Here is a 9,884-nt window from a genome sequence, read left to right on the forward strand (position 1 = left end):
GACCTTGCATTCAGTTGTGGAAATCAACCTACAGTCTTGGAAACAGTTTGAGTTGTTTGGATATTCTCATGGGAACCATTTGGAAAACAAACAAAATAGATGTAATACAATCCCGGTAGTAGAAACCTCAGTGGTAAGAGATGGCCAGTTAGCACTCTGTCTTTTCCATTATTTGACTATTTCATGTAGATCACTTTCTTAATTTTAGCTGTCTCTTTCTGTATCCTCTTTGTTTTACCCATCTTCCTCCCCCTCCCCACTTGATCTTTCTATTCTAGCCCTCTGTACCCATCCATAACTATATTCTTACTCCCTTTCCTTAGGAGATCTATCTGTACCTACACCCCAAGTCCCTTACTCTTTACCTAATCTCTGCAGTTCTATGGATTGTAATTGAGTTACCATTGAGTTAACTGGTAGTATCCACATAGAAACAAATATACATTACTTGTTTTTCTGAGCTGAGATCTCTCACTTTAGATAATATTTTTCTAGTTCCACCCATTTAACTGTATTTTTCATGAATTTTTTCTTTTAATGGCTAAGCAATGCTCCATTGTGTAATAACTTGGAATATATAGAACATGTAAATATACATGTATTTTCTACTTATAATTATATGAAATAGCATCATAGGCCTAGTGGATAAAGTGATTTTAATCTTCACAGACAGTGAAAGCTATGCAGGGAGAGCCAGAATATTTAGAAAATAGGTTAATGAAGAGGCTGAGTGAATAGACACCAGAGCAGTGCCTGCAGCTATTCACAGGAGCTCCTGCAGACACAGGGACACTGTATCAGCTGCCACAACCCAGACAGGACAGAAGTGAACCTCATCCACTGACACAATATTGATAGGATGGAACTGCCCCCATTTCAGATTTAAGGCTGCAGGGCCTCTCACAATTTTCTTCTACTTCTAGAAAAGAGTGTGTTTTGAAAGGCACATGCAAGAAGAAATATTTGAAAATTTAAATTATTCACTAAAATCTCTAGCATATACTTATTATAATTGTCATATGAAATACTAATTATTATTAATGTACAAAATAATAGACTTGCCTTGCTATTGTCAACCCTCCCACACACATTGTTATTTCCCTTTCTACTGTCCAGTCCTCTCCTTGCTCCTCCTTCTTAGTATCCTACAGAATCTCCTCCACTTGCATGTTTTTCTTCTTCTTTACTTAAGTTTCCACATATGAGAGAAAACCTGATAATTGTCATTATGTGTCTAGCTTATTTATATTAACATGAAAAGTCCCAGTGTTTACTCATTTCCCCATAAATTAAAGGATGCCAATCTTCTTTGTGGCTGAATAATATTCATTGTGCATGTCTATCTATCTATCTATCTATCTATCTATCTATCTATCTATCTATCTATCTATCTATCTATGTCTGTATAGAGATAGAGATATTTAAAATAAGTGTACATGTTTAGCCATTCACTCACGATGGCTACCTGCAGCTGTGACTTGTGATAGTGCTGCATACATATGAGTGTGCAGGTGTCTCTTTTGTACTCTTGCATCATTTCCTTTTGATACACACCAGGAATGGGAAAGTCAGACTAAATGCTTTTACTGCTTCTATAGAAACAGAAATATGAACACTTTCTCTAAATTGCCTCTTGCTTCTAACGCATAGGCTCATAATTAGAACCTTTTAAAGCCCTTTTCATTTTCCTTGTAGTGTGGATATGTAATTAAAACTTAAATATTAAGTAAGAGACCTCAGGGGAAAGATTATATAAATATGTATTTCTATAATTATATCAATACTAAAGTATTGTAAAGTAAGTTCTGACAGTGAGAAGAGATGGCTAATGTAAGAAATTGTATATAATTAAGGAAATTATCAATAACTTGACTATGTGTCTGACTTAAGTGAAGATTTGAATTAAGCATACCTATGTATTAAGCATTCTTATATATACCTGTAAAATCCTAATGCAAGATACTTTTCTAGTGTTACCCTACATTCTGATATTTTTATTACTGTAATAATATAGCTTAAGGAACACATAAATAAAGAAAAAAGTACATTAGAAATTTCAGTCTGTGGCCACTTGGTCTTGTTTTATATTGCAGCAAGAACATGTAGAGGAGACCTAATTTATGTCTGATTTGCTAAGTAACAAAGTGTAAGCAAAAAAAAAAAAAAAGACACAGGATTAAGGGCTCCTTTTAAGAGCACAGTCTCAATAGTCAAAATTCCTATAATTGGACCCATCTCTAAAGGTTCAACCAGCTCTAAACAGCACCACATGGTGGGATCACATCTTCAAGACACGATCAATGGTATGTTCTAGATCCAAACAATAGCAAGTATAAACTCCTGGTATATGATATCTTGAATATCAGTGCAAACAATGAGATATTTACATTTTGTTTGTGCACTTAGGGTTTTTGTTTAGCTCACCTGCCTCCACAGTGTGCACTAATTGTCCTGTTTTTCAGGCCACATTGTCAGAGGTTTGATTTACAGGGATACATACTTAGATAGAAGATAGCATTTGGGACATTTATTGAAGGACAACATCTGGATATATACCTGGGGAAGAGCTAAGGTAACCAAACCTAGGGGAGAGAATAGGCTCTGATATGGCTCAATCCCATGGAGGGAGCTGTGGAAACTGAGAACTGAGTTGCCTCGAGATGGAGCTAAGTAACTTAGGACTGGCTAAGGAGTATGCTTGAGAATAAATGGTAATTTTATCTAAGCACTTTTCTTTAACTGGATTAGTCCTTTGGGAGGGCTGACATCCAATGAAGACCTTCTGGAAGCATCCCTACCATTTATTGGACTCTGAATGGTGCAGAGACCACACAGTGCTTTATAGGAGAGGCTAATACTGGGCTAGGTACCAATTCCGTTCTACTTAGTTCAGCTTGGAGTACTATCCAGTTAGATTTGAAATTAAATACTCAATGTGAAGCCCAACCTTGAAATCTCAAGAGATGAAAATGAGTTTCTGCCTGATGTGCACTCCTGGCATTTCTGATAATTCCCGTAGAAGCCTTCCAAAGCTAGTCTAGGAATTCCTTCTTGGCAAGTTCAGGCAAATTCTTTGATAAAGGATCCATTCCTCTTCTACTGTAACCTGAGCTAGGTCTTTGGTGATTGGCACTCTCTTCTGACTCACTGCCTGAAATGTAGTATTTTCAACCTACTTTATTTCTTGACTTCTTTCCTCCTCCTTCCCTCCTGCCTCTTTCTACTTTTTACCTCTTCTTTCCCTCTCCCTCTCCCTCCTTCTTCTCTCCTTTTCTCCCTCCCTTCCTTCTTTATTTCCATTCATTCAAGACAGTCAGATTGCTTGATGTAACATCTCATTTGTCTGTGTCTGGAGCCTTAAAATGACTTCAAGAGATTGCTTGGAGGTTCTAGTAGGGTCTGGTAACTCCTTCTATACCCTCAGTGAAAGAACAGTCTTTCTCTATTGGGGAAGATAATCTGCTTCCAAAGAAGAATATGCATATTCCAGAAGAACATCCACGGGGCCCTGGTGTAATGAGAATATGCATATTCCAGAGGAACATCCACGGGACCCTAGTGTAATGAGAATATGCATATTCCAGAGGAACATCCACGGGGCCCTGGTGTAATGAGAATATGCATATTCCAGAGGAGCATCCACGGGGCCCTGGTGTGATGAGAGAGGATAGAGAACGGGAGCATGTGCTGACCAAGCTAGACAGTTTATTCTAGCCGGGTGACTTGGAAATGGCATTTGTTGCCAGATGGCCCTAACACCTGCTTTTCAATGTGTTTTCAGAAAGAATGGTTACTCTTTTGCTATTTTCACAAATGACCTTGCTCTTCAACAACTTAAACACCACTAATTATAAAATCACTGACAATTAGAACATAAAATGGAATATAAATAATTTAATTTATTTTGTCATATGTTGGCCAATAGTAATAAAAGATAAAAAGATTTCTTTGTAGTTGACAAGATTTACTAGGTCTTTGTTCAGTTACTTAATCATTTTATCAATTAACTTCCCTATCAAATTCTTATAAGACTTGCTATGAGGGCTGATTATTTAATCCAAAGTTCATGTTTGTCCAGGCTGAGGGATAAAGCTGAAGAAGACTTATAACTGGAGCAGCCAGATGTAATACAGCCTATCTAATTAAATCTGAACTTCAAATAATCCACTGTTTTCTGTATAAGTACAGTCTTCACAAAATGTGGAGCATGCCAGTAGTATAGTAACAGTGGTAATAGTAATAAATACTTATCTGGTATTTAAATTTTATTATTCTTCATTTATTTCTAGTTTCAAACTCTGATGAGGAAGCAAATGCTCCCAGAAACTTTGAACTTGGTTTTGTATAATATCTGCAATGCTTTTCAGATAATAAATAATAATTTGAAATTATTCTCTACTTAGAAATCACAGTGAAAGTATATCTTTAGCTAACTTGTAAGGTCTCTGAGAAAAAAAAAAAAAAAAAAAAACCTTGGTGTTGGGGCTCCTCCCTTGCCTTGATTCAGTTATCTTTTCTTCTTCATATTTGATTTTAACCTAGTTCTCATCTCTTTATCCTGTATATTCTCTATATTGTAAATATATATGCCCAAAGTTTCACTTACTACTGAGTTTTCATTCCAAAATTTGTGTTAAGACATGAGTTGTTTCTCAAGGTAAAATGGAATATTCTAAATTTGTACCAGGAGCCTGCGCTTAAGTTTCCAACATAAAACTTTAATTGTGACAAATATCATCTGTTCTGTCTCTAGTTCAGCTAGTTCCTTTTCTACTTCTGATGTTATTTAAAGGAAAACATTTTATGGCCAGCTAGTTATAGTAGGTCAAATATACTTAGGAATCAACTGCTTTCCTCTTAGAATATGGATTCCAAGATCCCTGCCTTGATAGTGTGTCTAGAATTGGTCCAGGACTTCTATTTTCATTTTGTTCTATTTTATTTTATCAATTTATTGAGCAATTCTGACATAACAGCAAGATGTTAGCTTATTGGGTTGGAGAGGAGTCTCAGTGGTGAAGACAGTGACTGCTCTACCAGGGGACCTGAGTTTTATTCCAAAGCAGACACTTCACAATTTCCTGTAACTCAGCTTCTGGGTATCTGAAACTTCTGTCTCTCACATGTACCTGAACACATGTGATACACATATGTGTACACATGCACACAAATACAAATAAATCTTAAAAATGTTGACTTCCATACTTTCTTATGTAGATCATGTGTATTAATAATTTAATCTAGTCATTTTTGACACTTTATAAAGAAAATTTTTCAATAAACCCTTCAGTTGCAAAATAGTTGTGAAATTGCCTAAAGTGTGACTTAGTCACAAACTACCCTAAAATTTTCTTTTACAAAAGTAGTGAGAAAATTTCTACCCTGTGAAAATATTTCAACACTGCAAGTTAACTGGAGTATAAAATAAAAGGGTGATGTTTGCTAATATTTTCAAATGAAATATGCCTTTGCAAATATTAACTTGATGATCAAAATATCTTGGAATGTTTCTTAGACATTTTTCAAAATTATTAAATACAGAAATAAGACATACTTTTATATATGTCTATATTTACTTTTAATTATAGACCTCTAGTCGCCTATTTATCATCTGTCACTTTGTCATTTGTCATCTCATCTGTACATTCAATTATTTATTCTCAGGTGAGGGAGGCATGAAAAGAAAAGCATCAAGTATTATTCTTCTGTAATCACAGGAACATTTTAATTTCTTCCCAATGATAAGACCATTTTGACTGTTTTAGACTATGCCAATTTTATTTGTCTAATCATGAAAAAACAATCAACATTCATCTTACCAAACTAAGAAAAAATTAAGCTGTTATTAATAGAATTTTATATTTTATATAGTATTTTATGCTATTGTTGAATGTCATAAACATATTAGACTAGTAATTATTCTTCCATCCCATCAATCATTGGAGAGTTCTTGAGGCTACATTGATACGCATTGTTCATGCTGCTGCTGAAGGCTATATCTGGGTCCATGGTTCTACTGCAGCCTGGGGCTATGTTGATTCCTGTAGCACATGTTATTATGGAAGGCCATGAAGATATCTGGGTTCTATCTGCTGCCCGAAGCCATATTAATATGAGTGGTTTGTGCTGCCAGATGCCACCTGAGGTCATATTAATGTTCTTGGCTTTTGTGTTGCCACTGAGGACTATGATGGTATCTGTGGCCAGTTCTGAGGCATAGAGCTGTATTGATGTCTGTGGTCTCTATTGCCACTGCAGATCATGCTGAGGTATGTGGCATATGACGGAGACCATGTTGGTGTCTGAAATCCATACTGTCACCAGAAACCTTGTGGAAGTTCATGATCATGTTCCTGCTGACTGTAGAGGGCAAAGAAGCTACTTTTGCTGTTATTACTGACTACAGAATCACAGTTGACAAAGTAGAACTTAGAAGACCTCTGTGCCAACCCTTATGCTGATCCCAAATAAGTAAGAGCCTAGAGAAAAAACTATTGAAGGGGAATCCTAAAAGTTGTGATAAGGATCCTAACGTGTAGTTCTCCACAGCTGATGGATTCTGAAGAGGTGCAGGTGAGGAAATCCTCAGTGTTCTTTAAGGATCTAGCCACCTACAGTTTGACCATGCTCCAGAGACATATCTTTTTCTTGTCCCCTTTCTCCTCCTCCTCCTCCTCCTCCTCCTCCTCCTCCTCCTCCTCCTCTCCTTCTTCATTTTGTCTTCTTTTGGGGGCAGGGAGAGGCCAGCAGAGTGGGGGCCAACTTGGGAGGACTTGGAAGTGAGTGGGAATCAAGCTTCATGTAGTGAAATTCCCAAAATAATTAATAACAATGTCATGAAAAGCAAAAGTTCCTGACTGTGAACTCCATGGTAGGCAACGTACTAAGCACAGTGATGAAAAGATAACTCAGATGACTCCACTACCAAATATTTTAAATCTAGGAGTAATAATCATGATAATAACTGATAATCCACTATATTATCACTATATCCACATTAAGGAGTTCTGCCCTACCCAGGAAGAAGAAAGACATATGAGACCTTGTAGCTTTTCAAAGTTATCCTTAGGGACACTGGCAATTCAGAAAAAAAAAAAAACTTATTCCTTACCAGACAAGAAGATTCCTATAATTCATTATTACAAGCATCATGGTTAATATTCTATAGAGTGACCTATTTTGTGCAGTTACATATAATTGTAAGTGAAACAAAGATATTGAAGTATAATGGTACAGTTGATTTTTCTGAACATTTCATAGTCTTAGACAGAATTCAAAACAGGATTATACTGGTTAACATTTCCCAACCAAGAATAAAAATACTGAATTCAAACACAGGAATAAAATAACAAGGTAAGCTAAAAGAAATTGCTATGGTGGAAATCTGTAAGAGGAGAAAAATATGTAAAATGTGAAAATGTGGAACAAAAGGAAATAAATTAAAAAAAAACACAAATTCCCATTTCCAGCCAAAATTAATTAATGCAGTTTAAAAAAACATATATGTTGCTGAAGAGTTTGGCTCTTTTTAATTATTTATTTTCTATACAGTTATTGATGCACATTTGAGACACTTACTCTGTAGCCATCTAGAATTTATAATTCTGCCTTAACTCCCCAAATGCTGGGATTGCCAGCTTTCTATAAATCATCTTTTAAGAATAGTTTTGTGATTTTAAAATTCTTTAAAACTGAACTTCGGGTCATGGGTGACTGGTGTCTAAAAAATACTTGTTGAAGGATTCATGATAATGTGTGTGGGCTATTGTACAGTTCTATACATTATATTCATTTTTCTCAGGTTTAGCTTCATATTTATGAAATTCCATTCTCATGCTTGTTTTTGACCTTCTAGCTTGATCTTGTGTGCTCAGAGAGCAGAGCAGGAAGTGAGGATGCTATCTCAATGAACAGGAATTGTAGCCAGGGCCCTGTTTGAATTCAAGACAAGACAAAATGTATGGCTTTGAATAAGGTAGCTAAACTCTGCTGAAATTGTATATTATCTTAATATCTATCACCCTGGTTGTCTATGAGAAGTATACTAGATAATGCATGATCAGCCCTAGCATAGAGTTTTACAGAGTTTGCATGCTCAGGAAGTGCTAGCAGTTATTTCTTCCTAGGTTTTTGCATTCACCACAGGATCACCACCTTCCTTGCATCACTTTCTGTGGCATAGATCAATTCCTTCTAGTTATTATAATTTACAAATCTGTTACTGTTACTGTATATCAGTTTCTTGACAGAGATTCATAGTTTCTTCTCAAAATGATAAATATATTTCCTTAGATGACTAATTTTCCTCATGATTTACAGCTATGTTATGCAAAATTTTTATTTATTCTGCTTTTGAACTTAACAATATGTCAAGTGGGAGACCTAAGCAAATACTCTTCATCATCTTCTAACTCAATTTTATACATATATTTAGTTTTTAGAAAGCAAATCCAGTACTTTAAAATGATGCACCTTCATTCAAATAATAGCCAATCATAAAGAATGATATCTAAGATGTAAGGTATTTATCCAGCCCACAAAAATACAGTCAAGCTAGTTCCACACTGAGTTTAAAAAAGAATAATCTCTTATATTGTTGTATTATTTGGAGGAATAATGCAGATGACTTTGCAGAAGATAACTCCTCTTCTATTCTGTACTCCAAGTGTGAACTCTTATCAATCTCGGGGACCGATTATATCCCAGGTTCTGAGGTAATGATTAGTAAGATTATGATGAAGAGCTGGTCATTCACAATCAAGGGATGGAAGGCTAAGGTGAATAAAAACCTTTTCTGGATTGAGTGGACCCATGCAGTTGGCAAGCAAGTAAGATCTCAGGGTGAACAATATGATACTCTGGGAAGAATTAGTAGCAGCTCAATTCTGTTGAGATTCTGAGCGCTTTTGTGTGTCTGTGAGGTATTTCCAGTGTTCTTTATCAGATTTCCCAAGAAAGACCTCTCTTCAACATTGTATCTTAATATATCTTAATCTCACCTGGTTTCATTCATTTTGGTTTTTTTTTAAAAATCAATTTAAATAAATAAATAGAAGTTGGCAAAAACATAATTACACTGAGTATGCATTACAAGAATTTGTTCAATGGTTTTACATATTGTCATTTAAATAATTTCTATAATCATTTCTAATAAATTCAAACCTGGTGGCTTTAGACTCAGTAGCAATGTGTGCTTTTGGGACCGATGAGTCACATGTAATGTAGTGTTATAATCATGATAAGTACAGCATTAGGACTGACCATTATCTTAGTTTGCTTTAGGAACTCATTGGTTTTTAGTTACTGACTTATTCGTGCAAAACTGTGGACTAGTCTCATTATTATGCTTTCCTCCAGGTTTCTGGCATGTAAAAAAGCTCAATAATTCTTTATCGACTAACAGAACAGGGTGAAACAAAACAAGGTTATTTTTCACTCTTTTCTTGTCAATGATCATTTTCTCACAATTGCCTAAATGTGTGAATGAGCTCAGTCATTGCCTACAGCAGTCTTCATTGTTCCTTAACTATAGCATTGTGAGCCCAGGGAACATCCACAGTGCCTGGGTGGGTTTTCAATTTCCTCCCTTATTCAAGGTTCTCCCTTGTGCTTTCCACACAGGTTTCTATCTGCTTGTTTCTTCTTTGGTTCCTTCTTTTTATTTATCAAATTCAACGCAGATAATTTTATTGTCTATGTCAAAACAAGTGGACAGAAGGTAAGATGGCAGTGACCATAGGCACCCTTGGGACTGAGGAACAGCTCCAAGGAGCCTGAAAGGCCCATAGAGGACTCTGCTCTGCCCACAGTACCTCTGGAACAACTTTTAAAAAGTAGGTCCTATGGGAAGATGCTTTTGAAAAGTGAACTCAGGAAATTCACAA

The sequence above is a fragment of the Mus caroli genome, unplaced genomic scaffold (genome assembly GCF_978045245.1).
Source record: "Mus caroli unplaced genomic scaffold, Mus_caroli_1 scaffold_19, whole genome shotgun sequence".
Taxonomy (NCBI): Eukaryota; Metazoa; Chordata; class Mammalia; order Rodentia; family Muridae; genus Mus; species Mus caroli.